The following is a 15,103-nucleotide window of genomic DNA, read 5'->3' on the forward strand; positions in this document are numbered from 1 at the left end:
GCCACACAGTGCTAACATACAGAGATGTCATTAATTAAAGTGGAAATCTCCTCTGTCCACCAGGTATCCAATACTGTGTCAAATTAACAACCTGTATAGACAGAGCAAATCTATAGGTTCTCATTTACCATGTCCAATTAATAATACCTAAAAGGCACACTGACATGCCTTCAGTTTTACAATACAAGATATAGGAAGTGTTCCTCAGTCAGATGTAATACCCATCCCAAAAATACATTCAGGTAGAGGAGACACAACTATCTCACATAAAATCTGTTCAGACAATCTAATTTTCATCCAAACTTTCACCTTAATCCCATCTCCGTTGCATCCCCATATGATTCCAAGCTAATTGTGGCCCCCTTTAGGACCTCACCAGTAGGTTTTGAAATTATATATTGGGATCCTGCATCAAGAAGCCCCAGGAAAAGTTTCGTTCACCCCCTGGTCATTTTAGCCATACATATGCACATGGCCTTGGGTCCTCAGCTAGGGATCAGGCCAGATACCCTGGTGCTTTTATCGATCTTCATCTTGATTAATTTGACTGACCATTTCCACCAGTGATATGAAGTCATGTTTTTCATTGTCATCTTTGCCTTACAACTTTTTAAATTTCTTCCAAACTAGGGTAGATAGAGTGGATTTGTTTAGAGCCCTTCAATGTTGGGGATAGCAGGAGTTGCTACCAATCCACTCAACCTCCCAGAGTGGTGGATTAAGATCTCTGTTTCAACTCCATCAGTGTCCTCCATGTTCATACATTTCCTAAAACTATTGAAAGACTCTACCCTGCTGGGACCACTCCCTTGACTATCCTTCCTTCCCCCCATTCTTTGGTGAATGGTCCTAATTTTCTTAGACTACAGGTAAGCTGAGAAGACAATTCTGATATGGTTTATTAGACTGTTGCTTGACTTTGTAACAGCATGTTTATATAGGGTGTCTATGCAAAAGAGGTTCCCTTAAATCACAGCATTTGCTCTGACCTGAGTAAGGGGTATATTAAGTGGATAAACATCCTGATTATCATAAAGCTAACTTTGCATGAATTGCATATGCAGCTTATGAGCTGCCTCATCTGGGCAGTTCCATCTGACATTTAGGGGTGGGAACCACCAACTTAACCTTCTCAGGGTAAACAAACTTCACAGTGGCTTTTATCCTGTCTACCAGGCTGGCTGTCCCTTCCGGAACAACCTGCTGTGTGTTTGGATCACGTACCACCATGTTTGATTATTCAATGGTAAGTTGTGGGTTCTGCATCAACCAAACATGATCTTGTACTCTGCTATATCCACAATCAAGAGACTGTTCCTCAGTTAGTCACTCTTACAAACTACTTCAATGAAAGTTTTTCAGGAAATGATGATATAAATCTACAAAACAAGACTGCTCCTTCACACTATGTCCTTTGGTTTAGTAGTTTCTTGGTTTTGCACACACTCAACACCCCCTTCCCTCCACCATTTGGATTGCTTTCTTGGTGTCCAGAAGTTGTAGGAATGTAATCTGTTGTTCGAGCATAATTTGTCTCTTTGATAGTGGCCATGAGACTAACAACCATAGCTTTTTTAAAAATCTCTTAAAAAAATTTTTTTTTTTCACTTTAAAAAGAAAATCTACATCCAAGTTAGTTAGGATATAGTGCAATAATGATTTCAGGAGTAGATTCCAGCAATTCATCCCCCATGTATAACATCCAGTGCTCATCCCAACAAGGGTCCTCCTTAATGCTCCTCATCCATTTCGCCCATCTGCCCCCCACAGCCCTTCCAGCATCCTTCAGTTTGTTCTCTGTATTTAAGAGTCTCTTATGTTTCATCTCCTCCCTGTTTTTATATTATTTTTGCTTCCCTTCCCTTATGTTCATCTGTTTTGTATCTTAAATTCCACCTGAGTGAAGTCATATGATATTTGTCTTTCTCTGACTGACTTCACTTGGCATAATACCCTCTAGTTCCATCCACATTGTTGCAAATGGCAAGACTTCATTCCTTTTGATTGCCGAGTAATACTCCATGTGTACATACTACATCTTCTTTATCCATTCATCTGTTGATGGAATTCAGACTCTTTCCATACTTTGACTATTGTTGATAGCACTGCTATAAACATTGGGATGCATGTGCCCCTTCAAAACAGCACTCCTGTATTCCCTGGATAAATACCTAGTAGTGCAATTGCTGGGTCACAGGGTAGTTCTATTTTTAACTTTTTGAGGAAACTCCATGCTGTTTTCCAGAGTGGCTGCACCAGTTTAGCAACCATATCTTTGACCAGTCAAATCTGCGTACAGCCCAGCACCAGGATTTGCCGCGATGCTCCCCTTTACTTTCACTTTAGTTATTACAGGTCAAAGTAGCAAGAGAGAGTATATTAAACTTCTTTCTTGTCACTTTTCTTTTCATTTTTTTTTCTGTACCTAGTGAGCCAGCTTTTGGGAATTTGGTCTCACATTCCTAAATTTCATTGGTAGCTTTTACCTCCAGTAACTGATGGCAGGGTAGCTACTATCTCATTTCCACTCTGAGAGATGAGACAAAGGACAGGGAGGTTAGGTAGCTTGCCTAAGGTCACACAGCAAAAGAATAACAGTATTTGAAACCAAGCTTATCTGACTTCAAGGCCCTGCCCTTAACCTTTAGCAAAATTCCTTCCTGTGAAGTGATTCTAAATCTTAAAAGCTAGATGCTTGTATTCCATTGGCCATTACTTACTTTAATCCATAGGAAATTCCCTCTTTCCAACCAATCCCTTCTCTTCTTTTTGCAATGGGCCATCTCCTCCATTTTGCTTAGCTTCAGATGTGTGTTGAGGAACAGGAACATAGTCCTGCTATCATTGGGCCTCTTCTGTTTCCACCCCAGGGCCTCTGCTGGGCAGGAAGTGGCAGTTCAAATAGATCAGTGATTTTTAAACTTGGCTGCAGGTTGGAATTATTTGGGGAACTGTAAAAAATGCTACTGCCCAGTCCTACCCTAAAGAGTCTGATTTAATTGGTTAATTTCTGTTATCGTTTATTCAGGCTGCTAAAGAGAACGCCTTAGCCTGGGTGGCTATCTTCTGTATTTTTTCTAAAGAGCGGAAATTTATTTCTTACCATTTTGGAGGCTGGGAAGTCCAAGATCAAGACACCAGCAGATTTGGTGTGTGGTGAGAGCCTGCTTCCTGACGTACAGAGGCTGTGTTTTTGCTGTGTCCTCACATGGTGGAAAGGGTAAAGTAGCTCTCTGGGATCTCTTTCATTAAGGGCACTAATCCCATTTATGAGGGCTCCAACCTTATGACTTAATCACCTCCCAAAGAGTCCACTTCCAAATACCATCACACTAGAGATGAGGCTTCAGCATAGGAATTTGGGAGCATGCAAACATTTATTCTCTAGCAGTTTTTTGTGGGTTGAATGATTGCTCCCAAAAAGATATGTTTACTTACTGGAAACTGAATGAAACCTCATTTGGAAAAAGCTCTTTGCAGATGTAATTAAGGATGTTGAGATGAGATCATCCTGGATTATCCCAGTTGGCCCTAAATCCAATGATGAGTGCCCTTACAAGAGACAGCAGGAGAGAGACACATGGAGAAGAAGAGAAAGCCATGGGACGTTGGAGTAGAGACGGCATCCATGTGCCACAAGCCAGGGAACTGCTTGAGGCACCAGAAACTGGAAGAGACAAGGAAGAGGTCTCCTCCAGCACCTTCAGGGAAAGCACAGCCCTGCTAATACTTCGATTTCAAACCTCTAGCCTCCAGAAGAGAGAAGAAGTTTCTGTTGTGTGAGCCACCGTACTTGTGGTAATTTGTCAGTCAGTCACAGGAAAGTAACACAGGTGGGTGTGGCCTGGGCATTGTGTATTTTTAAGAGTTCCCTCCATGATTCTGACAGACAGCCAGGGCTGGAAACTACTGGAAAATTGTCCCTCCTGGCAGTTTTCCTCAGCTTGGGGCATAAATGCTTTCTGCAATATTACAATGTCTTCTTAATTACCTTTTTTTAATATTTTAGCAAAGTAAATATTTGATGCACTGTGGGAGCAGCCAAGGTATATAGAATTTACAGAAGGAAATAAAAAGCTTTATGTACAGGTATTTTTGGTATCTCTATCTTTTTTTTAAATTTGTGTATTTATCTTGAGAGAGAGAGAGAGAGAGCGAGAGAGCTAGAGAGCAGGATGAGGACACAGAGAGAATCCCAAGCAGGCTCCACGCTGTCAGTGCAGAGTCAGCGGCTCAAATGACATCGAGGCACCCCTGTATCATCATCATCTTCTTCTTCTTCTTCTTCTTCTTCTTCTTCTTCTTCTTCTTCTTCTTCTTCTTCTTCTTCTTCTTTGTTTTACAGTTTATTTATTTTGAGTGAGAGAGCAAGTGTGCACAGTTGGGGAGAGGCAGAGAGAGAGAGAAAGAAAGAATCCCAAGCAAGCCCGGTGCTGTCAGCACAGAGCCCCACTCAGGGTTCCATCTCATGAATTGTGAGATCATGACCTGAGATGAAATCAAGAGCTGGATGCCTGACTGACTGAACCACCCAGGCGCCCCTTGTATTTGCATCTGAAGTACACTCCCCTATGCCCAGAATTTTTCCTCTGAGGCTATTTGTGCTGTGTCTGCAGTGTTTGTTGCTTCTTCGTTGGTTTTATGAGTTTTCCTGCCCCTTCTCCTGCCTTCCCGACCTCCTCCTGCTGCCTGTCTCTGGGCAGTTTATTCTAGGGCTCCTCAGCACCTCTGGCCTGAGGAAGGAGAAAGGACGGTGCCAGGTGCATGCCTGCGGCTTCTCTGCAGGGCTGAGAATGTAGGGGCCAGGAGGAAATGGCCACCATGAGGTTTCTGGTGTTTTGCCCTGTCTCCACATCGCTGGACAGGGAAATACTGTTTCTGATGTACATTCACCTTTTGATGTAAACCTTGAGAAAGAAGATAGGGAAATGATAGGAGTACTTACATTCAGGTACAGAGACTTGGTTACTCTTTTAAGGGAGTGGGAATAATTGAACTGACAGTTTGAGAGCTTCCAGAGGGTTGGGATTCAATCCAAGATTCATAGTCTCTATTATTCAGAGAAGCCTATGATTTCTCCACCATACCCTGCCTCTTCAAAAATATATATGCATGTTTAAATATATATACTGATACTGATGTGTCTATATATATGTAGTCATGTCTGTATTTACATATATGTATTTGTATGTATATAGATACATTCCACAATGTGGATGACCCTTAAAAACATTACGTAAAATGAAAGAAGCCAGACACAAAAGAATACATAATGTATGATTCTATTTATATAAAATCTCCCAAAAAGACAAACCTGTAAAGATAGAAAATAGACTGGTGGTCGCCTGGAGTTGGAGGTGAGAATGGGTATTAACTGTGATTAGGCAAGAGGTATCTTCTTGGGGTGTTGGCAATGTTTTAATGGATGAAAACATGATGGTTGCACAACCTGGTAAGTTTACTAAAAATCATGGAATTGTACACTTAAAATCGTTTTACAGTATGTAAATTATAACTCCCTAAACTTGTCGAAATATATATATAATACTATATATATATATATTTATAGAGATATTTATAGAGATATACTATATATATAGAGAGATATTAGATATATATAAAATATCTTATTTAACCCTGTTACTATCCGAGTGCATGTTAAATTGTGTAATCTTGAGTATAACATGCTTGTGGCAAAGCCTCATTTTTGCTGAATGGGTTGGACACCAAGCATCTGCCTAATCCTGTGAGGTCAAGAGGGCGACACCTGCTAGAGTAATCCCAGTCCCAGTGTGTTCTTCTCCTGACAGACAGTTTGGAAAAGTGACCCTGATTTTCTCCCCTTTCAGCACCATGCTAGGACATATATAACAGTTTTATTACAGTCATCCACAAGAAAATCATTACGGTCATATTACTATGATAGACTCTATGTAGGGTCTTGGTTTTACTTCCCATATCAGTCAGGATAAACTGGGTTAAGCTGCATTAATAAAAGACATCCAAATCACAATGGCTTAAAAGAACAATAGTTTTTTGAATTATTATTTTTAATGTTTATTTATTTTGGAGAGACAGACAGAGCACAATTTGGGGAGGGGCAGAGAGAGGGAGACACAGAATCTCAAGCAGGCTCCAGGCTCTGAGCTAGCTGTCAGCACAGAGCCCGATGTGGGGCTTGAATCCATGAATCATGAGATCATGACCTGAGCCAAAGTCAGGCACTTAACTGACTGAGCCATCCAGGTGCCCCAAGGACAAAAGTTTTATCACACACAGTACATGACTTTCAGGGTTGGTTGAGGGGGGCGGCGGGGGCTTTGCTCCATGTCATGCCTAGGGACTCAGGTTGACAAAGCTTCCACCATCTAAGACATTGCCAGTGAGGAAGGAAAGATGGAGAATTACACATACTGGTTCTTAAATGCTTCTACCCAGAAGTCACAAATGTCTTTTCCAAAGTTCCGGGATATCACTTAACTTCAAAAGAGCAGAGAAGTGTAAACCTCCCTCCTGTTGGGAAATAGAAGGGAACAGGAAGCAGGTGCTCAGTAATAATGCTTGTCACACCCACTTTCACCGGAAGAGGCATCACGGTGGTGAGGACTCACAAGCTGCCCTCTGCTGGATGAGGGTGACCGTCTGTCCTGCTTTGCTTGAAGGGTTTCCTCAGGTTGAGGCACATTTAGTGCTAAAACAGGGAGAATTTCAAGCCAGCTGAGACAGTTGGTCAGCCTAGTTTGATTTTGCCTTGGGCTGCACATCATGGACATGGAGGATGAGGTGGAGGGGAGAGGGGTGAATCTCTGTGCCTGTCAATACTCCTTTCAGAAAATCTGAAAGCTCTAGTCCAGGTCCTGGAGTAACCCAGCAAACCCTTTTGAGCCTTTTAATTAAAAACTGAGGCTACTATAGAGACTGCTTTAAAAGTTCTCATTGGTCCCCAGCTCTAAGAGAGAATCTGAGTACTTGTCTCCCCTGGCAGCGTCTGGAAACTTCCCTTGCTCACTCCAAAGCCATCACTGAGTTAGTCTATCATCCTGAGGAAGTTACCTACAGCTGCTGAAATTTGAGACTGAGAGCCTTTCACTTACATGGGGCCCTTCATGTGCTTGCATGGTCAATGTGTTTTTGTAAAATTTCTGAAGTAAGATATGTTTGTATTCTTTTTCTGAAAGAGGGCTTCCCAGATTATATACCCTTCAGCCCTCACAGAACCTGGACTGACTCCAGTTTGCACCAGAACATGTCCACTCTGCTCCTCATGACTCAGAGTGCAAAAGGGCATGACTTGGGGCACCTGGGTGGCTCAGTTGGTTAAGAATCTGGCTTCGGCTCAGGTCATGATCTTGTGGTTTGTGAGTTCAGGCCCCACATCAGGCTCCATGCTGATGGTATGGAGCCTGCTTAGGATTATCTCTCTCTTTCCCTCTCTCTCTGCCCCTCTCACTCTCTGTCTCTCAAAAATAAATAAAAATAATTTAAAAAAGGGTATGCCTTTCCTCAGGAAAACCTTCTCCATCTTCCCGTGTTGCCTTTTCTCCCTGGTGTGCATTTTCAAAGCACCATGTACCTCCTATTCATAATACTGGAGTTGCAATTTTAACATTGACTCGTGCAATTATGTGATTAAAGTCTATCTCCACTAAGTGATTGCCCACTCCAGGAAGGCAGGACCCACTTGTCACTGTATCTCCGGCACCTGCCAGGGTGGTTGGTACATAGTCAATAAACGTTTCATAAAAATAGTGTCAGAACACTGTGTATATTGTATGTATAAAATTTGTTTTAGTTAAGTTTATTTTGAAGAATGTGTTGTACCCTTACAAATAATTGGAGACAAACTGATATTTTGTAAAATTGAGGCTGGGTGTCATTGCTCTAGGCTACTATCTACATATTGTATCTAGATATATCTAGATAATGCAGGTTAATGCACACAGAACTCTAGTACGGTCACCATCTCTACCGGGGGAAATTAAACCTCAGTTGTCCAAGAATCTGAAACTATCTCATTTTGATATTCCACATAGCTCCCAGAATTCCTTGAAATATAGGTAAGAGAAAGCTCAGCAATAATACAAAACCTAGCAAAAGAATCCTTATTATATGCTGACACTATAATTCAAGTTTTATAGCCATTATGCACTTTTCTTCATCGTAGCACCAATCTAGTACTTCAATTATACTAGTACTTTTCAGTATTATTAGTAGTTAACATTTATTGAGCATTTAATTCGTGCCAGGCCCCTGAGCTAGTTACTTTACATGTACTCGCTAAATCCTAACAATATGCTTATGATACTACTATACGAATTTTACAAAGAATAAAGCTGAGGCTCAGGGAGGATAAGTAACTTGTCCAAGATCACAGAATGCTTAAGCTCAAGGAGGAAAAGACTACTGGTTATCCTAATATTCATTCTTCCTCAAGCACATGGCTGCCCAGTATAAGTCTGAATTCCCCAGTTCCCTTGGATCTACCCAGTGGCATGGGGCCGAAGTCATTCATGAAAGGAAGGGGACTATGTTTTCGTTCTTTCTTCCTTCCCCACTGGATGGAAAGTAGACTTGGTGGTAGAAGTAGAAAAACTATCTGGTTTTTGCCATGGTTATTGCCATGGTTATTGCCAAGCTAATTCACTGGATTTGAAGCCAACTCTGTCTGATGCTAGAGCCTATACTGTTAGGCTTTTCAACATCTTTCAAAGGCAACTGTGTTTATGAGAATTTAGCAGAACTCATAGGCAACCTGCTTTTGGGAAGCAAAAAGGCTTTGGCAATGAACCTGCATGGAGATGGATGTAGACTCCACTACTTAGTTATCTGTAAAATTGGAACAATGATAGCATCTATCTCACAGGGCAGATGCAAGGTCTAAGCAAGATGATACATGTGAAAGAGACTAACTCAAATACAGTTGCCTATAAAAGGGCAGTAAAAATTAGTGATGATCATTACTATTATCCAACCCTATAATCAACTGTATAATGTTGATAACATCATTAGTAGTACCAAAGATGGTTTGAGATAATATATTAAAAATGTTTAGCATAGTCATGGGACATCTGGATGGCTTAGTGGGTAGAATATGTGACTCTTGATCTTGGGGCTGTGAGTTTGAACCCTACATTGGGGGTAGAGATTACTTAATAAATAAAAGTTTTGGGGGCACCTGGGTGGGTCATTCAATGAAGCATCTGACTTCAGCTCAGGTCATGATTTCACAGTTTGTGGGTTCGAGCCTCGTGTTGGGCTTTGTGTTGACAGCTCTGAACCTGGAGCCTGCTTCAGATTCTGTGTCTCCTTCTCTCTCTGCTACTCCCTCGCTTGTGCTCTGTCTCTCTGTCTCTCTCTCTCTCAAAAAGAAACATTAAAATTTTTTTAATTTAAAAAGTTTTTTAAAAATTATTTTTAAAAATGTTTAGCATAATCTTTTGCATATAGTAGGCATACCCACAATGGCAGTTATTACCAATACACACATATTCAGAATAGCAAAGAACCCTGCTTTCGGCAAAAAAGGCAAATTAATGAATGTGAATAAAGTTATTTCAGTTTAAATTGGGATAGTGATAGTATTGATTATCAAATACTTGCACAGCAAGGACTTCATATTAGTAAAAAAGTATAATAATCTTTTCTCCACTACTGTAGCTGAAGACTTACTTCTGTGGGCAGGCTTTGTCAAAGACATTTGACCTTGAGGCCTCACCTGATTAACAACCCTGTTGAAAAGTCTTTCCCTTGGTGTGACATCAATGACAAAGAAACAACTGGAGTTAGTGGAATTCATAACAGACAATGACCGAGTCATAGGGTGTGACCCACTGTTAAAAGAGAGATAAAAGTAAACTGTGCCTTTCCAGAGAAAAAAATAGAAAAGACTCATTATTTGAGAAACTCAAAATAAACATTGATTTGGCAAACAGAAGACTTGAAATGTCTAATCTTTGTCCTGGTCCTTTAGCTAGCTGCCTTTGTACCTTCTAGAATTGGACACAGGACCTTGGGGAAGAATTTATAAAGTATGAGGACAAAGAACAAATAATTCAATTGGTAGTCATGTTAGTTCTTCAAAAACAGTTCAAAAGAAACATTTAACATTTTCTCAGTTACTTTTCTGCAGCTGACTCTAAACAATGAAACAATTTTAGCCTTGTCTGTTCTTCCATCTGGGCTCCTATGGTATTTTTTATGGCTCATGAATATTCATGGCACTTTTCCTGGTAATAGTTTTAGCATACTACTGGGTGAGAAAGGGGATTGCTGATTCTGGGACCAGCGGAATTATGGTGGGTGATTCAATTCCCCTACAAGTGTATTTGTGGAGCGATACTGGAAAGAAAAGGAGCACCTTTGGAATAACACATTGAACTTTCCATTGACTTTCACATGCATGAATTCATTTGACTGCGGTTACAGGTTACAATACTCAAAGCTTGAAGGTTTGTAGTCTTAGCACTCACACTTTGTGTCTTTCTTTTCCAAGCTATTGAATGGAGATAACACTATTTCCCTTCCCTATGACACAGAGCTGTTTTGTGGTTCAAATGAAAACATATGTGTGGAAATGCTTTGCAAACTGTAAAGCACTGTGTAAATAGAAACCATCATTCGAAAATAAAATGAAAGATGAGGGAACAGAGGCTGTGAGATATTCCTGGACTCGCTAAAGGTGACCGCGCAGGTGATCGCAGAGCTGGGCTCCACCATTCCTCAGAAGAAATGTGTAGGGAGTGGCGATCCGCTGTTCTTTATGGCCTCCTGGCAGCTGAACCTCCTTGCTTATGCTTTGATGATTCCCTCCCCTTCCGAGGCACTACCCCTCAGGTCATTACTTAATCTGACAATGCCACTCCCTTTCCTGGCCTCCCCTAAACTGGGGGAAGGCTGTCACCTGGCCCCTAGCCACCTTCTGACTCTGCCTCAGGCCTGGCTTGGGAGCCTGGGAGAAAGGGGCTGGGTCCACCTGAGCTCCAATGGTGACCAAAGCCGCGGCCCAGTGGTAGCTGTCCAGGCGGCTCTCCTCATTGGGCCCCTCTGTGGAGTAATTTGGGGGTTGTTCCAGACAGCAATACCCCAAATCTGGCTCTCTGGCCCTCCTGGAGAGTCTTTAAAGCAGTGCTTCTCAAAACTGTGCAGTGTTTACAATCTCAAGGAGGTTGTGTGAATATGTAGATGGAGACCCAGTAGATGTGAGCGGGCCTGGGATTCTGCATTTCTAACAAGTTTCCAGGTGATGCTGCTGCTGTTGGCCTGTGGATCCCACTTTGTGTGGCAAGGCTGTGCTAAATTTGTTTTCAGCTCAAACTAACACCCTGGCCTATACTGATGGATTCTGTAAAAAAAAAAAAAAAAAAAAAAAGGGGAGTCAGGGTTTATATATAAAATGATACTGAAATGCACTAAAAGGAAAATTTCCAATATTTCTGGAATTACAGTTATCCTATTGTCTTCTTAAAAAAACCCAAGTGATATTTAATTTTAGAAATTAAGGTGAGTTATAAACTCAAAATGGATCAAAGACCTAAACATAAGACAGGAAGCCATCAAAATCCTAGAGGAGAAAGCAGGCTAGAACATCTTTGACCTTGGCCGCAGCAACTTCTTACTCAACACGGCTCTGGAGGCAAGGGAAATGAAAGCAAAAATGAACTATTGGGACCTCATCAAGATAAAAAGCTTCTGCACAGCAAAGGAAACAATCAGCAAAACTAAAAGGCGACCAACGGAATGGGAGAAGATATTTGCAAACAATATATCAGATAAAGGGTTAGTATCTAAAATCTATAAAGAACTTATCAAACTCAACACCCAAAAAACAAATAACCCAATGAAGAAATGGGCAGAAGATATGAATAGATACTTTTCCAAAGAAGACATCCAGCTAATAGACACATGAAAACATGCTCAACATCACCCATCATCAGGGAAATACAAATCAAAACCACCTTGAGATACCACCTCACACCAGTCAGAATGGCTAAAACTAACAACTCAGGCAACAACAGATGTTGGCAAGGATGTGGAGAAAGAGGATCTGTTTTGCACTGCTGGTGGGAATGCAAACTGGTGCAGCCACTCTGGAAAACTGCGTGGACGTTCCTCAAAAAATTAAAAATAGAACTACCCTACGATCCAGTAATTGCACTACTAGGTATTTGTCCAAGGGATACAGGTGTGCTGTTGCAAAGGGACACATGCACCCCAATGTTTATAGCAATGCTATCAATAATAGCCAAATTATAGAAAGAGCCCAAATGTCCATTGACAGATGAATGGTTAAAGAAGATGAGGTATCCATATCTATATCCATATCCATATCTCTCTATATATCTATATTTATATTTGTATCTGAGTATTACTTGGCAGTCAGAAAGAATGAAATCTTGCCATTTGCACAATGTAGATGGCACTAGAGTGTATTATACTAAGCAAAATTATCCAATCAGAAAAAGACAAATATCATATGACTTCACTAATATGTGGAATTTAAGATACAAAACAGATGAACATAAGGGAAGAGAAGCAAAAATAATATAAAAACAGGGAGGGGGACAAAACATAAGAGACTCTTAAATACAGAGAACAAACTGAGGGATGCTGGAAGGGTTGTGGGTGGGGGGTGGGCTAAATGGGCAAGGGGCATTCAGGAGGACACTTGTAGGGATGAGCGCTGGGTGTTATATGTAGGGGATGAATCACTGGAATCTACTCCTGAAATCATTATTCTACTATATGCTACTTAACTTGGATGTAAATTAAAAAAAAAAAGAAGAAGCAGCAGCTCCACAGGTACACGGTGGACCAAGTATGCAATCTCCCTGGGTGTACTGGGGGGTCATATTTTCCTTACCTTGAAATCTGAACTGGTTATTCTGAAAGGGAAAGTCATTGCTGAGTGAGGAAGAAGCTAATACAAAGCTGTGAAGGTGTAAAAAAAAAAAAAAGACATTAAGGTGAGTCAAAATAGTGTTGAGCAATGTTTTACTGTTCTGTAACAGCCCTAGAATTAATTGGCAACACAGTGATGAATCTATCGTAAAACCAGATCTGGAAATCACTCTTTGAGCAGTTACATCTTCAGGTACAGGCTTAGAATGGGGGTGTAAGGGGTTGTAGGAGGGAAGAATGATAACTTCCTCACTGAAGTTACTTTCCTTAAATCCCTTCTCACACACTTTCTGTCTCTAAGTAAATGAAGAAAAGAGATAAAATCTAGATGGATAAAGGCAGAAACAGAATAGTCCTCCCCAAAATACAATAACATTTCTTGACAACAGCAGCCTAAAGACTAGTGTCTGAGTCAGCTCGGGCCACCATAACAAAATACCACGGTCTAGGTGGCTTAAACAGCACACATTTATTTCTCACAGTTTTGGAGGCTGGGAAAGTCCAAGGTGCTAGCAGATTCGGGTTTTGGAGAGCTTTCTTCCTGGCTTGCAGACAGTCATTTTTGCTATTTTCTCACAAGATGTGAAGGGAGCTCTGGTGTCTTCTTCTTTTTTTTTAAATTTCTTAAATGTTTATTCATTTTTGAGGGAAAGAGACAGAGTGAGTGGGGGAAGGGGAGAGATAGAGGGGTACACAGAATCTGAAGCAGGCTCCCGGCTCCAAGCCATCAGTAGAGAGCCTGCCCCGGGGCTTGAACTCACAGACTATGAGATTATGACCTGAGCCGAAGTCAAACACTCAACCAAATGAGCCACCCAGGTGCCCCTTGTGTCTTCCTTCTTATGAGGACACTTCTCTCATTTTGGGGGTCCTACCATCATGATCTCATGTAAACCTAATCACCTCTTAAAGACCCTACATTTACTACCACCACATCAGTAGGTAGGGTTTCTACATCTGAATTTTGTGTGTGGATGTGGGATAGAAACATGAAGTCCACTACAAATAAATAAAGATTCTTCTAGATAAATGATTTAACTTGAATGCTGGAAGTCTGTCAGTTCTGGGCAAAGGTCCTTGTTGTCACTTGTGATATGTTTCACTGGAATGAACACGTACTATGGTGAGCTCTGACTGACGGTGCAGCAGAGGGCAAAACCCTCTTCTGTTGAACCTGGAAGACAGCCTATTTTGTCGTGTGGAGGAAAGATGCATAGCAAGCCTTAAGATGCCACAAGAGACCCCTTCAGCAAAAACTGGATGCCTGCATTCTAGAAAACAAATATCGTGTGCCCCAAGGTAGCTCAGAACCCAAGAGAATGTATCCATGGCCTTTAGAAAGAAAACCAAGAGTTTCTGAACATATAACTAAAGATTTCCACTGGCTAATGTCAACAGCCAAAGATCTTCGTGTTGATTATCTTGGCCGCATTTGCTTTTCCAGGCCTTATACAGAACACAAGAGTCTATGACACAGAGAAGCCAGATGTGGAGAGAAAACTCAGTAGTCTTTGCCGTATTTACATCAGGAAATGCCTGGTCTTTTCCTATTCACAGCTGCAATAAGTGATTGTCACTCTGATATTACAATATTTAAGGAATTCTCCTAGATCTCTTCAGGAAAACCTCTCTTTAAATTTCTCTTCACTAACACTTCATTTTTCAAAAATTAAGATAAATAAACTTACTGTTTAATTTAAAAGCCTGCATGACTCACATATAAGTTTCATATAGTATCTTTAGTATCTAAATGAGATAAACAAAATAAATCAAATAGTGCTAAATACATGTCACAGAATTTGTTCTTAAGACGGAAAGACCTTTGAGGTATACTGTAGAGTAAAAACAAATGGAAAAACAGTGTACATATCACATGGTTTTTGACACAAACACCTAAAAATGATATTTTCTATAACACATATGAAGATTTGGGGAAAATGGTCTGAACGAACACTGCCAACTGGGCTGAGTACTTACTCGGGGAAAGGGCTAAACAACCTCCACAAAACACAAAAAGTCCAAGCATGTGCTTTCCCAACAGGGGTTCCCAAGAACAAGCCCCATTTGGACCTCGGAGAGAGAAGACACACCTGTGTTGGGAAAAATAATAAACTAATATATTTAAATAAAAGGGGATGGAAAAGTAATCACTTTGTCCATTGCTGTCCTCTCCCATTCAAGTGATGCCGTGGCCTCCACTTCCTCA

The sequence above is a fragment of the Suricata suricatta genome, chromosome 5, assembly GCF_006229205.1.
Source record: "Suricata suricatta isolate VVHF042 chromosome 5, meerkat_22Aug2017_6uvM2_HiC, whole genome shotgun sequence".
Lineage (NCBI taxonomy): Eukaryota > Metazoa > Chordata > Mammalia > Carnivora > Herpestidae > Suricata > Suricata suricatta.